General features: G+C 41.4%; 1 protein-coding gene across 7 annotated transcripts in view; it reads right to left on the minus strand.

The window, feature by feature from the left end:
- Positions 1–19,881, minus strand: part of DLG2 (discs large MAGUK scaffold protein 2) — a 1,324,826-nt gene that overhangs the window by 1,084,579 nt on the left and 220,366 nt on the right. The window lies entirely within an intron of this gene.

Raw genomic sequence — 19,881 nt, forward strand, 5'->3', positions numbered from 1 at the left:
GTGCTGGTGATAAGTACACAATCCCCTGGCCTTAGGAACGAAGGGTTTCTAGTCCACATATTGTGAGGGCTGGGCAACATTTCTAAAAATATTTTAAGCTTGTGTCAGGATTTGAAGAAAAGGTACCATGGACCTAACAAAGAAAGTGAAACAAGGACATTCCTTGCAGACACCAGCATCTGCAAAGGGACGGAGGCAACCCCCAAAAAGCCTGTGACAAGAACTATGACAAGTTCTGGGCTGGAGATAAGGGTGCATGGAGGTGAGAGTGGGGTGGATGGATCAGAAACAGATCTCAGAAGCACTGCATGTGACCCAAAGGACTGAAGACAATCTTGAATGAGATGGAAAGAGAAATAACATGATCAAGTTCCATTCCAACATCCTCTATGTCATTTACAGACTCGGCTTCCCTGTGCTTCATCATTCACCGTATCTCCCGTTAACGTATGTTCTCAGTGCGGTGAGTTAGCTCTCAAAGGGCAGGCTCTCTCTCCCTGTAATTTGGCATCCAAATGGGAGTAGACATCCAAAATATTTACTATATTTAAACCAAGAGAATGTTTTTATGGTTGTGAGATGTAAGTAAACCAGAAGGAAAAAGAGTAACTTCACAGGTGTATCCTTTGCTGCCTCTGCCCAGGGCTGGAGGAGATCAAAGAGTAGGTGCTAATGATGGGGTGCCAGTGTGTTCACCAGAAACCACAGAACCTTCAGGTTATGACCATTTTGCAACAGGCTCGCTCACAATTTCCAGTTTTGCTTCTATTACCTGCAGTAGCTTAGTAATCCAAACATCCACTGCTGATTAGATACGTGCTATGCACTTTACATACATTGTCACTAATTACAATAACAGCTTCAAGACCAATGCTATTTTTGCTATTTTACAGATAAGAAAGCTTCCAAGAATTCATAGTCACCCAAATAGTGGTGGAGCCAGGATTTGAACCCAGGTCTGCCTGACCTAAAGCCTCTTCTCTTTCCATCACATCATTTCCACCCTAACATTACAGGAGCACAATCAGTCTTCTTGTAGTGAGTCTGCGGACTCATAGTCCAAAGCATCATTCATTTTAAGACGTGTATTTTATCTTAAAAATTCCTTTGAATTTAGGATTTTTCTTAATGACAGAGCTTATTTTAAAATTTTTTTTTAAAAAATCACTTTTATGTTTTAAATTAATTACCATAATAAAAAAATTACAAATTTACAACCTCCTCTCAGCAAGTTTTTAATAACAGTTGCTTGCCATGATTATCCTCAGTTTTCCGCTTCTGGCTGGAGGCCACACATCCCCACAAGGCATGTCAGGTTGGTTAAGAAGCCAAACACTGTATCAGGCAGCCCCATCACCCTCTCTAAACACTTTGGGGATGTACCTGGAACAACGCCTTTCTCCTGCAGCAGCTGTGTGTCTGAAGGCTTTACAACATTATAAATACCCTACAGTTGAAGAAGCAAGATGACAGGTTTGGGGAGGAGATTAGCTGTACCGTCTTCTGCTCTGGGTCCCTGTGGTCACATAAACACTGCTGAAAATTCCTGTCTCTCCCAAACAGAAGGACTTTTGTCTTGGATACTACCCATGTACACGAGTCCTCAGCAGAGAGAAAAAAAAAATAAAAGGTCATTTGTATAGAAAACTCTGAAATAATTACAAATTCTTTTGTAGGCATGGCCTAGCAAGTATTACCACTTGTTCAACGACTGCTATAGGATTCTCCCCTTGGTTTAATCTTGGCTTCTGAAGGTTTTCTGAGTCAATCCCTAACTCTATGAACAGACTCAAGAGTGACTATAGGAACAGAAGGAAAGCCAGTTGGTTTCAAATCAATTTGTGAAGTGAGTTGTTTTGTTCTTTTGCTCTTGTAGCTGTATCTTTGTCCTCTTTTGATGGAAGACAGGCTTCAAAGGCAGAGACTTGGGTCCGCATCAAGTTCTGTGACTTTGGACAGGTTTGCTCATCATCCAGAACCTCATCTGAATATCCCTCATCCTTTTGGTAAATATTTGTTATACACTAATTGTATTCAAGACTTGGTTCCAAGTGTTGATTATATAATAGTGAACAAATCAAAGTGCATACCTTAAGCAGCTCATCACAATGTAATTAGCACGGTGTGGAAACTGCTGTGGTAGGAATGAGTGGAGGATGCTATGTTAGCTCCATAAGGATGTCTAGTCAAATTATATTTTTCAGGACAGAGAAAGCTTCTCAACAGAGTTCCGAGTCAGCCAAAACTTAACCTATGAATTGGAAAGATCCAGATGATGTTTCTATGTGTTGAGAAGGGGGAGTAGAGAGGAACAAAAAGAAAAAGGGAGAGATGAAGGAGGAGGGCTTATTTGGTAGATTAAAAGACAAATAAAGATAAATAAAAAAGTCAACAAATCTGAGGTTAGGTGTGCCTTGGGCTCAATATAAATTTAAGTCTCCTATTCACTCAGTTCCATCCGTCTGTTCCTTCATTGTGCCAGAAACTATTCTAAGTGTTGGAGTTATAAACATGAATAAGTCATAAGATAAGTAAATGGAAACTGATTAACAGGACTCCCAGAAAAGCTCTTTAAAATGGAGACAAACACCTGAGACACCACTTTTGCCATCCCTACTAATTCTTCCCTGCCATCTGATATGCAGGTTTGAGAGTGGAAGTCTCGGCAGCCTTCTTGGGCCATGACACGATCCTGGAGAGAGAAAGCATAGGCTTGGATGGTAGAGTGGGGAGAAAGTCTGACAGCTGCCTTCCCCTGCACTTCTTTCACATAAGAGAGAAATAAGCCATGTTTGTTTATTATTATTTTGGGTTTACACTATGTGCAGCTCTAGGGTTGATTGTTAGGCAAACTTTGTGAGAACTGGAAGGTACAAGCAGAACTGTGCACAACAGTGACAGTGTGACAGTGACAAGTACCCCTCTACACGTTTCCACCTTCCTGAATTCTTTTCCATGAAGACTAAGCTATTTGTTCACGGTGATACTGTATTCAACAGCAAACTCTAGTGGGGAAGAATGTGTCGCCCAGGCCACTGTCTGATTGGAAACAGCTCCGCACACAGTCCACTTGGTTAAAAAGCTTCAGTTGCATAAGGCTTCAGCAGGAAACTTTTTGCCTCCAGGATAACTTCTTATGATTCTAATACCACCTGGATGAACAGGGTATAACTCATTCAATAAATATTTATAGAGCCTTACTGAGTAACAGGCACTTATCCTGCTTTCTAAATTGGTCATCCTCTTTCCTGCTGACTACAATCTCATCTTCAACCTTCCATTCAAACTGTATTTCATTATTACACTATAGGTCCAGATGTCTCTGGGCAATATTTTGCACAAGACACAAGTGGGCTTCACACATGATTGTGCCTGTTGACTGTTGTGACAGGGTCTATCTTTTTGGATGGAATAAAAAGGATCTTTTAAGAAAAATGAAAATTTATTGGCAACTTCTCATTGACCCTTTCAGCCTCTGGCTGTAAGGACATAAGCCAGCCATGAGTTAAACTGCATGACTGTAATACATGGTTATGTGTGCATAAACATGTAAATGCTGCTTGTGTGTGCATGTGCATACATACGTGCCTGCACTTTCCTTACACAGGCCTATTTCTAATCTCTAAAGTCTCTTACTTCAAACTCCACCTCATTCAGCTTCTGAGCTAGGCCGGAATAAGGTTGTCCGTACACTAATGTCTTTTCCGCACCAGCTAAGCAAAATAAGCTGTCCTGTCACCAGTTTTGTACTCTGGAAAACCTCTGGATTTATGGGGGCTCCTCAAGGGGGAACCTGCTGCCTTTGACGCTCTACTGCACAAACCCAGTATGTAACTTCTGGCTTTTTGCCCCTCTCTCCTCATGTGCACAAACGTACGCCTGGAGATCAGAAATAAACCTGACCTGCTAGGTAGAAGCTCTGTAATCTAGTCCAAACCTGCAGCCCTTCTGTCCATTGTCTTGATTTGTTGTCTAAGTTTCCAATACCTACCTGGGTTCCTGTTCTTATCAGATGAATGGATTAACTGAATACTTACATTTTACTATTAGTGCCAATGGGAAGCTTTGGCCAACCACAACTTCCTAGATTAGACCTCCTTAGGTTACAATGTCAAATTCACTGTGCTTTTGTGGACACTGCCAGTTGGGAGGCTGCCCTCCTTCCTTGAGAATTCACCCTACAGCCGGCTTAGTCCCTGCCACCATTGTCTCCCTCTGTCTTTGCCAGCCAGCAGGAGGAAGCTGCAGCATGGCTGTCGTCTCAGTCTCCCTGAGTTAAGACACGCACATGTGGCACTGTATTTATGTTTGCCTACCTGAAGAACTGGAAATGGGTATGTGCATCCATAGACTCCTCAGTGCATCTACAGACTGTCCGAAGACTTGAGTATTATGGCAACTGCTTCAAAAAATATCATTACCTTAATGAAGCTAGTCATAAAAATAAGCCTCTTGGGATAAAAACAAAAAGAAATAAGGAAAGAGAAGATATAAATATGGCAATGGCTCTGAGAAGCAGGGTTTGTCTCATAGGGAGGCAACATTACCTTTAGGGAATAATGGCAAAGGCTCTGGGAAGGCTCCCCAAGTCAAAAAACCTTTCCCAGGGGCTCTAAGATGCCTTTGATAAAGACAAGGCCCGCCATTCCACAGTGCAGACTCAAACTCAAATGCCCTGGGGAAGTCTGGACTGCTTGTTACAGCCACTAAATCCTGGTGGCTCCTGGGCTATATGTTTTTTTTTTTAACTCTAGTTTAATAAATAAATAAATAAACAACCCACATATATTTCCTGGTTCCCATAGTACCAGCTGATGACACAGTTTATTTTGTTTATTTATAGAAACTGCCTAGTCCCTAATTGAAACTCACTAGATAACTGACATGTAAAGTAACATTTTCCCCTTCTTCAGCAGCCCAACAGTCCTACCTCATTGTCTCACCCCTAACTCCTTTTTGGAGAGGAAGACCGAGGTACTGGGTCCTGGATGATGGCCAGAGGTCCAGGTTTCCAGACTGAGTGGGGTTAATTGCCAAAGGTCATATGCAGAAAAAATTTGGCCTTTTCTTCCTCCTTCTTACACCCTAATCAGTGAAAGGTGGGTCCCGGATATGTGTGCCTCTTCTAAAGATTCTATGTCCCTTGAGGAGCCTGTTCCACTCTCTAGTTACTGTGACGGAAAGATAGCCGGTCCATCTGACTCTCACATAAGAGCGACATCCTCCAATTTGGCTTCTATCGGTGACAAAGATGGTATCATAGTTCTCTTCTTGATGACTTGTTTCTCATTGATCCAGAGACCAAAGATATTTACTGAGCCCAATAAAAGATACAAGAGCATTTCCAATGAGAATCATGGGTTTTTTTTTTTCATACAACAGAGTGAACACTTTATTTTTTATTTGATCTTTCAATAGTATTTAATTATGTATTATTTTTTAATTTGATGATGGGTTTGTTCTTTGTGTGTAGGAAATGAAGGGCCACCCCAGAATGTGAGAAATAATTCAAATAAAAAGGCTGGAAACCTGAAGAAAACCATTAATTTCATAATTAGCTAGCTCTTCCTCTTCTCCTTTACTTTGGTTTTTAAGGGAATCTGTGTTTCCAGAGATTCTAAAGATAAAATTTCTTTAAAAATGCCTGTAAAGGTAAACAACAACAAGAAAAAACTGAAGCCCAGGAAGGTTACTGAAGGTAAGAAAGACCACATACCAGAACTGCAACTAGGACCCAAAACCCTGTATCACACTCCGAGACCCTGTTATTGATGTCTACCAATAAAGGGGAAGTACAAACAATATCAATGACATTCATTAGGTACTAGACACCCTCCTAAGTGCTTTGATACATTAATTTATAGAACATCTTTTGTGTGACCCATGATGTGCCTGGTTCTGTACTTTATTCTACAAATGCGTACATGGATAATAGACAGCCCTTGTGGTACAGCCCAGTTGGGGTGGCAGACATACACATAATGTATTTATTAGCAAATCATTATTTAATCGTATTGTAATAAATGGGCAAAGAAACATAGACTATTATGACAGAACATAAGGCTTGAGACTTGAAGGGCAAGAATAAATTAGGATGTGGGAAGATCAGGGTCGGACATTCCAGGGAGACAGAACAGCATGTGGGGAAAGCCTGCAGCAGAAGGGGGCCTCTGCAAAGGCATGGGTGGAGAGTGAGGATAGCAGATAACGGCGGAGAGGGGGAGTGGAACAGATCATGAAGGGCCATGGAGGTCATAAACAGAATTTGGGCTCTTAGGGCAAGAATAACTGAAGTCCACTAAAGGATTTTCAACAGGGAAGTGGCATAATCAGGTGTATATTTGGAGAAAATATGCCAATAATTTGGTAGTGATAGGAAGAAAAATTTAGGTGCGTGCCTAAATTTTAGCAGGTGTGAATCATAATGATTCTGGTTAAGATATTCATTAAAGTAGGTTTTATAAACGTGTGGAAATGAGTCTGTTGCAGTTCAATTTTTTTTCATTGAATTCCATCAGTCAGGGCACTGCCAGAGTGCATTTCAGGGCATTCTAGTACTTTCACTTATACCTGTTTACGAGAGAAATGTAAAACTTCACAGTCTGGAACTCTCCTTCTAGTTATAATGATTTTGAGAGCCATTAATTAAATTGGCGAGCTTCTTTTAAGCCAGTGAATGTCTTGTTATAAGAAAGAGCAATGAAAAGAAAGTGATTATTTCTTTAGTGACCAGACTAAAATAAAAATCTCTTATTACTAGAAATTAGAATTACTTAAAAGCCATTCCTTATACTAACATTCCTGAATAGAATCACTATAATCTGACACAGATCTTTCAAATTTCTACAAAACATCATTTCTGTCCAAGTATTAAAGAAGTCCGCTAACTCAGAGTGCCCATGCAAACTGCATACAGAACAATATTAATTTAATATTCATGCAAAGCAAAATTCTTCACAAAATGGAGAAGGAATCCCAACTCTGCCCAATGCCATTAAGTGTCAAGGCAATTAATGAGTTGCAAAAGCTCACTTGTAACAAATTGTCTCCCCAGGGATTCATTAAAAGTCTCCCTAGAAAAGCAAGTTCTCATCTAACCACTTCACCGTCCACACCCAGATGGTGAGCGTCATCCCAGGCCTGCTCGCTGCTTTCCTGTTCCTTTCTCTCAGACCCTGGACAATGCCATCTGTTCCCAAGGGTTTGTGAGTCAGATGTAATCTGATCACACACACACACACACACACACACACACACGATCTTTCTGTTTGGCTCTGGCCTCTCTCTTGGGGTGCAGCAGCCCCCGCCTGCTTTCAGTCTAATGTACCCACGACTACACTGGCATGTGGGCAGAGAAGGTGAGCATCTCACCCAGCCATTAATGAAGCAGAATGTGGAATTTGGCCTCAGAAAGATCCAAATCGGAACTCCATTGCTGCTCTTGACTGGTGGTGTAACCTTTGACAAATTCTTCACTTCCAGGAGCTTTGCTTATATTCTACATTTGGACAGGGAGAGAAGAATCTCCAATGACTGTTATCAGGCTCAACTGAGATCATACACTTAAGATGGTGTCTGGCACATACTAATCCTTTAAAAACTTGTAACTTCTATCATCATCATAATTATCACTCAGCAGCGAGCTTTTCTTTGTACATACACATTTATACCCTGATTTAATATAGCGTGTGTATGGAAGGGAGGTTAGTGTAGTGGGAAGCTTCTTGGACTAGAACAGAAATGAGCTGTAGTTCCTTGTCCTGTCCTGCTAGCTATGTGCCTTCGTAAGTTATTTAAATTTCTAAATCTCATGTGTTAATTTATAATATGCAAACAGCAATATCTATTCTATAAGTTGTGAGAGTTAAACAAGATTATGCGTGGCTGTTATGTAAAGTATGTACCTACCTGTGAGAAAATTCCCATTTGAACCAGTTGTTCAGGATGAAGATTATACACTTCACAGAAATGGTGGTGCAAATAGCCACTAGGATTACAAGCTAGCCCACTGCAACAAATTCACCGCAAGCAGAGTGTAAATACCACATATTCACAATGAAAAAGGTATCCCAAAGCCACAGCCTTGACTTCGATAAGACTAATTAAGTAAAGTAGAATAAAACTCACTATACAGTTGAATAAGGAATCCTATTTTGTCACCCGTGCTGATGCCGCGGGGAAGAAAATGTCATGAGAGGTGTCTGCAGAGTCCGATGAAGATGTGAAAAGCTCATGTCGACATGGGAATTTTCACATTGTAGAGACTGATGACTGATTCCAGCTGATTTTTCCCAAGGAAGTTTGAATTGTTTTCTTTCTCTTTCTCATTGTTTCATGTTCAAAATGGAACAGAGAAATAGACAAATTTTCCTGAGCTAACAGACAAGAATGAAAGACATCAGGAAAAAACAGGAAGGCAAGAAAGGGTATAGATGTTTAAGTGAAGAAGAGTGACCTCAGGAAGAATCCCTAGAATTGTGATAAGTAATAGGGGATTTGCAAATGAAAGAAAAAGAAAAAAAGAAGTTTCTTAACATCTATTGAGTTTATTGCATGCCAGAGCCTGTTCTAAATATCACACATGTATTAAAGTTATTTAAACTTCGCACTTAGCCAAAGAGGTAGTGTGACTGTGGCCCTTATTTTGTAGATGAGGAAACTGAGACCGAGTTATAAACACAGTAAGTTGTAAAACCAGGATCTGAACCCAGACAGTCTGGATCCAGAGCCCATGCTCTTGTGACAAGACAGAAATATTGGGTCTGAGGTTATTTATCCATGTAAAATATTTGATAGTAGATGTTAGAGATATTAGACATTAGAGATTAGAGATTATACGAGTAAATATGACAGTCATCCTTTCTGCCTCCATGGAACTTACAAGTGAGCTGGTTTATTGAGCCACAGGTGGCCCTATGCGAAGACGTAATTGGTTGCCCATTTTCAACTCTTCACTTCTTTTCTCTTCATGTTATTTACATCTCTCACTGTGCCCCCTGGTCTCTCTGTTCCAACATATGGTCATAGTCTCTGTTCCAACTACGGTCAACTTCCTTCCTCCTCCTCAGCAGACTTCCTCCAGGCAAAACACCATGGTCATCTTCAAAGCTGTTTCTCCCAATTCCATCTGTCCTCTTGACCCTGTAACAGCTCTGCTCTGTGTAGAAAAACTCTAGACCACAAAAGGACTATGCCAATTTGCCTAATGCACTAAGGTATTAGTACAAAAATAATGATAATGTCTTTCAAGGCTAATCATTGTCCTTTGGACTAATCAATACCCTGCTTCCTCCCTTTGTTATAATTCCAGGATGAATCTACCTATTCCTAAAGTTCTGGTCCCCTCCGAAGGGGCACTCTTTTATTATTCCAACTGATTGTGGGATCCAGAAAATCATTGCAATTGGCAAGTACAGATGAATTTCTTCAGTTAAAATCTTTCCTAAATATTTATCTAATCTGATGTGGTAAAATAAACATTGGTTTTGGAGCCAGGCATCATTAGATTCAAATATCTGCTCTTTTACTCCCTGGCTGTGTGTCTTTGGACAAAGTTAACCTCTCCATAAAGTAGGAGCTAACACCACAGCTTGAACTGCTAGTGCTGAGGGTTAAGGGAAATGAGGACTAACACCGTGGTTGAATGTAATGTTCTCTTTTCGGGCCAATTGTCTTCTGGTGGTTATAAACATGATCTCTAGCATGTGAGGTTTTCAATGACAGAACTCAAGTTGAGTACACAGAGAAAAGGAGATGCTGGTCACTCTGTCTTGTTTAAATGTTTCCAATTGGTGCCTTGGATCATTATAGCTATATATCACATATTAATTTATTCAACAGACATTTATCAAGTATCTACTATGTGCCAAGCTCTAGTCAGCACACTGGGATGCAGTAGCCAACGAGATCCATAAATATCTACGAGAGCCACACTGCATCTCAGATTATATGACTTTATTGGAATGAGTTCATTTTTACTTAATTTATTTACATAGTTGCCAGAACCTCAATTTTCTTGAAATATAAGTCAATTTGAAAAATATATTCAGTAATCATACTGGAAAACAGTGACTGACAATCCTGAGGATAATTTCAAATAACCCAGAATCACAGTCCTTTCTTCCCCTGATGTGAGGAACAGGGGTTATCAGAGAATATGTGCCTGTCTCTATGCTAGGTGATTTCCCGCATTCATTTTTATTCCTCAGAAACTCCACGAAGTAGAAAACATATAGAGGGACAACCAGAAATTTAGAAAGGTTAGTTTGGAAAGAAGGCCGCAAAGCTACTAAGCCAGATCTCTCTAGCTGCTTGCACACTGTGGGGTTGTGATTTCCAAACATAGACTCTACAATGGAACCCTCTAGGGAGCAGGAGTCATGGCTGGAGTGTTTGAACGTGCAGCTTTATGCTCACAATGAGTGGTTTCAAGGTCTCTTGATGGCAGAATAAAACTTCAAAACATGGAAAAGGGGAGATGCTGGTTCTTCCAACTATCACCTTTAAATGCTTTAAATTAATGCCTTGGATCCCTGCAGGTGAGACTCTGCAGATGAGACAAAGAATCTGCAGTCAGTAATCACTGCACTTGGCCGTCCTGACTCCTGGCTGGTCTAGGCAGTTAAAGGCCTGCCTCTGCTGGCATTCAGACTCAGGGATTCTCGCTGTTCACTTGCAGGAAAAAGCAGAGACCTGTGTGGGAAAAATATTACCTTATAGAAAAGCCCTCTTCTTTCCCTTGCTGATGTTTAGGCCTAACCTTGCTGAGCCTTTATGGACTATTGCTGTTATAAAATGACCCTACTAAGAGCCAATTTCCTAGACAGGGGGAGAGGCTGCGGAAATAGTACATTTTATTATCAGAGAAAAGCTGGGCATGGAAGATTATCAGAAATGAAGCTGGGGCCGGTTTCTCAAACAGGATAAAGCTTGGTAATTTATTAGATTGGAGCAGGCCAATTACGTCTGCTCAGCAAATGAACTCGAGCTAAAAACTCAGAATTAGGGGAAAAGCCCACCTGAGATAGTGTAGTCTTCTGTCACCCTGTTACAATACAGACACCTGAAGATGTCAGAAATTCTCTATATGTCATGGCGTACTGAGGGAACATCAAAAAATCCACAGCCCAGAGAGAGCACCGTTTATGACAAGAACTATCTATGTAAAGTGAGCTCCTTAACTCAACTGTGTTCAAGATGGGACAGTGTACAAAGTGGGGAGCTAATAAAACTGTTTCACCCTCACTAAGAACTAGTGTTTATGGGCTTCTTAGTGTCGGGCAAGCACGTAAAGCACGGCATGAACTCATTTCGTGCTCACGGCCATCTCGTGTAGTAGAGTTATCACTCTTCCCCTTACGCTACTGATGTGAAACTGAGACCCAGAGAAGTTGCGAAACAAGCCCCCACGTCACCCTGCCAGCAAGCAGAGAAGCTGAGGTTTAAAGCCAGGCAGTCTGACTCCAAAGCAGGGCCAGACCACGATTCTGTTGGTGTGATCTCTGTGAGGGTCACCTGTGCAGGGAAGGCTGGTCCCTCCATGCTGCTGAGATACTCTCCTCCTCCTAGCAGGCAGACAGAAAAAGGTCATTGCCGTGCTGCTTTCAAGATGGTTTGATGCAGGGGAGGATGTACCAAAGCGTAAATCAACAGACTGGCGTTTCAGTCTCCGGGAAGTCACTTGCTGGCTACGTGTCACTGAGTAAATTACTCTATTTGACAGCTGTAAGAACAACAAGGATAACAGTACCTGGTCTGCTGACTTCACAGAGCTGTTGTGTGGGCCAAATAAAGGTATGATGCAAAATTCAAGCACTGTCACACAAAATGCAAATATAAGGAATGTGTTCATCCTTTCATAACAGGGGCTCTGTAAGGTAGCTGCCAATGGAAGGGGCATGGAAAGGCCCAGGTGGGTGAGGGGAGCTCAGTGCTTCCCTATGGCTTCCTCCTGTGGTCCGTATTAGCCTCTATTTAGATGTGGTTGCTGACTAGACCTGGGGGCTGACGACTCTAGGAGAGACTTGTGAAAGTTCTGCCATCAGACGACTATGCTAACCTCCCTTTCCCACAAATCCCTTGATCTGCATGGCTGGGGCCTTGGGACCAGGGTCTGCAGCCTCAGCTCCAACTCAGTCTTGGGACCAACCTGACGATGTGAATCAGAGGACTCTAGGGAGCCCTTCCTCCAGACTCAGGGATGCAGCAAGCTGCCAGCTGCTCTCTTGCTCTGACCTCAGGTCTTCCTTCCAGTAGGTCAGAGCTGCAGAGAGGTACGGACTTTGGAAACTTATGAATGTAAATTCTAATACCAGATCTGCCACTGGGTCGGTTTTAAGTAAACAGTGCCAACTTTCTGAATTTCCGTCTTCTCTTTATCACATTGCAGAGATAAATGGTTGCTGCAGATCAGATTAGTTGGGGGGACTCACAGTGGGTTCTCTGAAGAATGAGTGAAAATTATCCAGGAGGAAGGGAGAGGAGAAAATTTCTGAGAGAAGAAAGTGCTTTGTGAGCAAAGGAAGAAGCAAAAAGGAGTCCACGGGGTGTGCTGAATGAGCAGACAGGAACAGGAAAAATATGTAAAGGAATCAAACTGAAAATGTATTCAATGCCATGACCAACTAGGAGGACTCAAAGGAATTTTAGGTTCTTGGTTTTCTTAGGACTGCCCCATTACCCCAGACTTACTCTTCTGTGACTGAGACTTCTGCGGACATTCGGAGCCCTCCCGCCATATTAAGCCAAAGTTGCCTGCGTGTCCCTGTAAGTTCCTCACTGCTGTAGAAACAAGCACTGGTGGAAAAGTTTAGGAATCATGGGCCAAACATTTGAATTCAATTCAAGAATTTAAAAACCAAGTATTATACATTTTAAGAATAACTGCCCTTGCTATGTGAGCAGCCAAGGAACAGGGACTAACTAAGAGCTTACTGCTCAAAGTTTATCAGCCTCCAAACCATCCAACCACTGGAGGATTTGAGGACTCTCAAATGAGCATGTGCAGCTGGTAGGAAATGAGCTGATGTCACAGCACCATGCCATTATCTGCAGGTGCACTGGGAAGAGAGCATCAATTAAGCCAATGAGGCAGGATTTTGAGAAGGGAGGAAGGGTTTTGAGAAACAATTTCATTGTGAAATCAAGCTCTACACATCTTATTGCTGAACATAGAACAAAAGGAGAGGGTCCTCGATCTGAGCAACTAAGCTCCTGACTGTTTGTCCACAGGGCAAAACATCCCAGCTATAAATATTGACTTATTTTTAGAGGCAGGTTTCCGTAAACATGTATACAAACTCAGGAACAAAGCATCTCAAATTTCCAAATTCCAAATAGAAAGCATCTGATTTAGCCTAGATGAATACAACATTTCAGTTTGCTAAGCAATTTATTTCATGTTGAGATGGCCTCATGAATAAAAAATGTTTAGGAAACTATAATTTTATTGCATCTCAGATATATAATGAGACATCAGACACAGGACAGGTGCCATGTGTTTTTATTCTCTACTTTAGCTACAATGTCAAGGACTCAAAAGAAGCAGCGGGAGATACGAAATGACAAGCTGAGGAGTGGGAGGTAACTCCCCAGTAGCAGTTAGCATACATATTCTTTTTGGTCTTGGCTTGAGTGTTAATCTCATCCTTGGTGTCAGCCTGGGTGTTCATGCCCATCCAGCGCGCTCCACTCACACCATGGTTTCTGGTGCCAGTGTCTTGGCTTCCTAGACACCACTTTCTTTGTTCTTACTCACTGTCCAGAAATCTAGACTTTAATCCTCCCTACTCTGGTCACCAATACGATGGGTGTCTAGGGCTTCACACAGTATGTCCAAAACATGTTTGTTGACAGGCTGCCCACATCAGAAGCACGCAGCACCAGCTCTGCACAGACGCTTCTCTAGGGCCTGGTCTGTGGGAGGTATTGAGAAGGTAACCTGGACATGTGAGTCAGACCTGGTTTCAGTTCCCAGCACCGTCATTTTCAAGTCATGTGACAAGCTCCATAATCTCTCTGAGACATTCTTGCCTTCTGTCATAAGGAGGCGATGATTCCCACTTCACAGGATATTTGCAAGGCTTCCACAATACCATACAAATAAGTTATTGTGTACAAGGCCTGACCTACAATCATTTTGCTAACTATAAGTTATTACTGTAACCTAATAAGTCCTATTTCTTTTTCTTCCTTCCCACTCAATGAAGAGAATTTCATTGAGGATGCTTCTGAAAATAAGATTTAAAAAAAAATTTTTATATAAGATTTTTATGTTGCTAAGGGGGTTATGACTGCTTACATCAGTTTGGTGATTTATTTCTTTATGATTCTCAACCAGACATTATCTCTTGCATCCTCTACAATCCTTTGAGGGAATTACAAACATCCACAGTTATCCCATTTGAGGCATCTGGGAACTGAGGCCCAGGGAGGGAAAGTGACTTGGTCAAGGTTACGCAGCTGATTTGTGTTAGAGCCAGGGTGGGATCTCTGGGCTTCTGCATCCTTGTCCATCATACTACCTGCCTCGGTTTTGAGAACCCAAATATTTTATTGCTAGAAAGTAGCACTTGGCCATTTCATATTTGTGTTATCAGAATTTAGCCAAGTTCCTGGAACATAGAAGGTGCTCAACAGATCTTTCATGAATGAAAGCCCATCCTTTCTGGAAGCACTAATGGTGAACTGCGAACGGTGAACCCTCTATACAGAACCTAAGGACGATCCCTGGATAATTAGGCCAAGAAGTCCCACTGCCACCCAAGTGGCTTCCCAGAAAGAGGGCAAGCTGAACAGGCACAGCCCCTCTCCCAGAACCGACAGGCAACCCATCTCCTCTGCTCCTCCCATACTCATACCACCCTTTCCCCCTAAAGCTCTCTCCTGCAATTGACGAGCTATCGTTTCATCTTCCAGAGCCATGGAGAGATTCTAAATATGTGAAAGCCACATTGAAAGAGAACATCAGAAACATGGCAGGAGTTCTGAAAGGGAAAACACATTTCGAAGTCATCTTTCATTCTGTATTTTCTGTATTCTTTGGGCCAGCAGCCATTCCAATGCCTCAGGGAGACTTTTCACTCATTTACAAGCTCTGAAGCACTGAACACAGACCTTCCTTTAAGAGCAGTGCCTAGTGGGTCTGTCAGTCACTTCTGTGAACACGAAGTCTGGCTCCGGCCAGAAACCTATGGGCAAGCACTCGGTCAGCCTGACTCCAGCGCTGCGTGCGTGCCTAAGGTCAAACGTAAAATGCTGCCTGCGAGTGCGTTTCTCCAGAAGAGGCTGTCAAACCCATGTCTCCTGAGGTAAATGCCTTCATCTGAAACACAGCATGAGTCTTTTTGAATCACTTCTGCATACTTAGCTCCCTTGTTAACATCAGTTTGTGGCATGTGGTAAGCAAACTGTCTACCATGCTCTCTGACTGCAGATTGCAAATAAATCATCCGGAGTCTAAATACCTGGAGCCGTTTCTGTTTCCCCTATCCTAGGACTTTCTGAAGTAGCCTAGTCCTAAAATGCTACTCCACTTAATGATATCTCATGGCTCTTATCAATCCTTTAAGTTACACGGGATTAAACCACTGAAAAATTAAGTTAGTATGAAATTGATATTTTATCTCACCTCATAGCCAAACTCTGGATCTAATAAAAAAAATAGCCCTGAGGTTTTCTCCTATGCTAGACAATCTAAGCTGTGAGAGCCAGAACAACATTAATCCACAAGAATTCTAGGAGTTGGCAGTGAGTCCCTACCACTGTAATAAAAACCACACTCCTTACTTTTTTGCATCCAAGGAAGGGACCAGGGGGCAGGAGGAAGAAGAAAAGCAAGGCCTTTGTCCCCGTGTCTACGCCTCCTGTGAAATCTCCAGCAGAGTGGCATTGCCTGGCTCCAGCTCAGCTGAACAGGCAGGCCCCCACAACTGACCCTCACTGTGGGCCTTTCCCTCTGAGCCACCAGCTAAGTGTCTTCCTAGTGTCCCTAGGTTGTTGTGCCATCACCTGTTTGTTTCTCAGCTTTTCCATTCATTTTAATATATTCCTTCTATGTCAAATTCTTAGAATGGGTTCTTATTTTCCTTGTTGGACCCTGATGCACATCCTACTTCATTTTTCTTTGCCTTCTACAAAACACTGTGACAATGGAAATGAGAGCCAGACATACCTGGCCCAAAGCTAACAGCTTCTGCTGGAATAAGTAATCTAGCCTGAGACAGTCTCCAGTTTCCTTGTCAGTTAACTATAATGATGTAACTCATCTTACAGGATTGTCGTGGGAATTAACTGAGGATATGAGTAAGTCCCTAGTGCACAGTGTCCGGTAACTGAAAGCTATTATTTCTCCAAACTCAGGTCTTTATATTATTGACAGAATAAACTTCAGTCAGTCAACTTTCAATATACTTCCTGTGTAAAATTTTCTAATTCCTACATGAGTACCTCAATTGGTATCATTTACTGTTCTAAAATCCCTCCCCTTTTTTCTCCACTTTACGCTATGAACTTCTTCCAATCTCCATGCCTTTTTAAATGAACTCTATTTCATTCTCATTATTCATTCGTGCTATAGTCTCCAGGCATTCAAAATGTACCAGGTCACTCTGCCCTCCTGCAACAACTTTTAATGACTAATATCATTTTGTTTTCTACATATCAGGTGTCATTTTGAGTAAATCTCTTGGGTATCAGACTATAATTACTATTAATCTTCCCTAACTCATACATATACACATTAGATGGAAAAAGAGAGAGAGAGAGAAAGAGAGAGGGAAAAACATTCAAAGAAAGAAAAGAAAAAAACGATGCTAGTTATTGCATGAGGTAAATATATAAGCAGGATAATAGTGTTTGCCACAGTTTTGCTCTCTGAACCGAAAACTGAGGATGGAAGGATTTCAGGTGCTAACAAGCACTACACCAGGTGGACGCCACAGTATTGCACAGAAGCGCTGCTCCTCGCAGAGGCGGTAACTATCTACTGGCAAGCGCAATTTAGCTCCACGCTCACGGATGCATCAGGTGTGTGTGGGATAGCAGGGCAGTAACAGAGAAGACTGAAACAGGGTCCCCTGTCCTCGGGTGACTCTGCTAAACAGAGGCATCCATTAGACATCCGGCTCGTTCACATTGCCTAATAGAGCAATAGCAAACAACCTGAGAACAAGAAATATTACAAAGTATAGAGGTGATTTGTGTTGGGAAAACTCCTAAGCATCATAAGCATGAGGAAAAACCTGAGATAAAGTCCTCTTGACATAGCAGGAAATAGGTGTAAAAAGTTCTTTGAACCTTTTATAGATATAAGACATTAGATATAAAACAATTCACTACATTAAAATTAAGGGGAAAAAGGTGTGTCTTAAAGAAAGGCATTTTATGTATGACCCATGGACATGAACTAAGGAAGAGGGCAATGCTAGAGGAAATGGGGTACCAGGTAGAGGGGGATAAAGGAGAGAAAAAGAATGGGACCACTGTAATAGCATAATCAATAAAATATACTTAAAAAAAGAAAGATATTTTCTGGTAAAAAAACCCAACCCTCTTTAAAGGCTGGTCAACAAAGGCACATGGTTCAATTATGAGAAAGATATGCATTCATGAAAAGATTTCATTTCCTTCATTCATTTATTTACATAGACACTGAGCCCTAGTTACATTCCAAGTATTTTTCTAGGCATCGGTAAAGACAAATAAAACAAGTTCTTGCCCAAGAGGAGAGAAGCACTCCACTAAAGCAGTAAATGCTAAGTACTGTAGAGAAGTGTCAAAATATATAATATACACTTAAAATTTAATATAGAATCAAAAACCAATCAAGGTGGGTGCTCTTCCTTTGTTAGTTTGAAAGTTTACCAGTGTCACCCTAGTGTGCTAGGGTTGCCAATAAAGCATTGCAGATTGGGTGGCTTGAACAATAGAAATGTATACTCTCTGAATTCTGGAGATTTAAAGTCCAAGATCAAAGTGCCTGGAGGGTTTGTTTTTCCTGAGGCCTCTGTTTTGGGCTTGCAGATGGCTTCCCTCTTGCTGCCCCTTCACACGTCCATCTCTTTGTGCAAGTGCATCCCTGTTATCTCCCCCTCTTCTTATTAGGATGCCAGTCAGATTAGATTAGGGCCCCAGGCTGATGACCTCATTTCACCTTAATTAACTCTTAAAGGCCCTATCTCCAAATACAATCACAGTCCACGGTATAAGGGGCCAGGGCTTCTATATGTGAATATTTTGGTGGGAGGGACACAGTTCAGTTCATGACATCAGTTGAAATAATTGTTAAATCTTCATTTTCTTAACGTGAAGATTGAAACTCCTGGTTTCTCCTGGGCCTGCAGCCAGACACCGCTTCCTCTGAATGAGTATCTCCGCAGCACTGTCTCTCATTAGCATGGGGCTTCATGAGTATCTCTAAAGCTACGTCTGTTTTAATAGCCTGAATTTTTTAACAACGCATTTGCAACCTATATAAACTGTGAGATAGAAGCCCATATTTCCATTTTACATAATCATTATAGTTTTTTCAATTCTACAACTAATCCTTAAAAAGAATTCATCTAGAGAATCATAAATAAAAATTTCCTCTGTAGACAATGCACCCATCCAATGGTCCCAAACCTTCACGACCGCTCAGTGAAGTACCAGTTCTGTGGGTCAGTCCACGCTCTGACACTCACATTCCAAGAGATTTAGCAGAAACATTTCTATTAGTTGTTTTACAACCAGCCGTGTACTAATCAATACTAATAGCATCGCATCATCCCTCCAAGGGCTACATACATCCAAGCTTTTTGGATGTGCAGATATATATAATGTAGTGAACAAAATTAATGAGAACATAAGTTCTTATTTGCAGTAGGTTTTCCTTCATTTAATAATAGAAGCCCTATTCTCTCTGCTTAAAATGACCCTCTTATTCCATTTCCCTGAAGAAAAGTCTTCCACACAGATCAGTTTAGGTGAGACCCTGACCACCTCTTCCGTGCCCCCACATCTCCACCGCACTGTACTCATTGTACATTTTTAGGAACCACTCTGACCCCCACCTCTCCTTTGTGGACCAGGAGGGCCTCCAAAGCAAAAGTGACATTGTTTTATCTCTGAACAGTTTCTGCATGTACTGAGCTACACAGAAACCAAATGAACCTGGAGTTGAACTCCTTAATCTGTAGAGTGTGGAATAAAACCTTCCTCACTATGCTATGAAGTAGATTAGAAATTAGGTATGTAAAATGCTAGTGCCGTGGCTGGGAGGTAGCAGTTACTCAGAAATGGTCGTTCTCTTAGCTAGATTTTTCAACTTTCAAAACTTTCTGTAATCACTTGGATATAGTATATGGATATAGATATGAAATGAGAAAGTACTTACACATGGCTTCATCATAATAAAATATGCAAGTTCCTAGTAAGTGTAAAATTATCATTTAATGACTTTTACTAGTATTTCTAGAGATAGAATGTCTAGGATTTTATTTTACTATCCATCCTCCTGAGGTAGCACCAACATCCAGAATGGAGGTAATAACGCAAGACTCTATTTCAAAATCCTGTGAATTCATTAACAAATGCGTCCATTGAGAAATGCTGTTTCAAAAAGAAATAAATAGCATATGAGACATACTGTAGAATCACCCCTCCTCTTCAATAGAATATTTAACTTTGGCAGCTACTGAGTCAAGGGTAATGAGGACATGACTCACTTTACAGGAGTTAAATGTAAGCGTAAGAATGAAAAGGTCCCTAGGTAATGCATTTAGTTAAGTGCTTCACTATGAGCATCCTTGACATTGCCTTTCTTGTAATTAATTCTATTTTCCCCAACTTCCATGCTTATACTATGGAAGCTAAAAAGAGGTGTGACAACTCTCTTAGAATGAT

The sequence above is a fragment of the Desmodus rotundus genome, chromosome 5 (genome assembly GCF_022682495.2).
Source record: "Desmodus rotundus isolate HL8 chromosome 5, HLdesRot8A.1, whole genome shotgun sequence".
In the NCBI taxonomy this organism is placed as follows: Eukaryota; Metazoa; Chordata; class Mammalia; order Chiroptera; family Phyllostomidae; genus Desmodus; species Desmodus rotundus.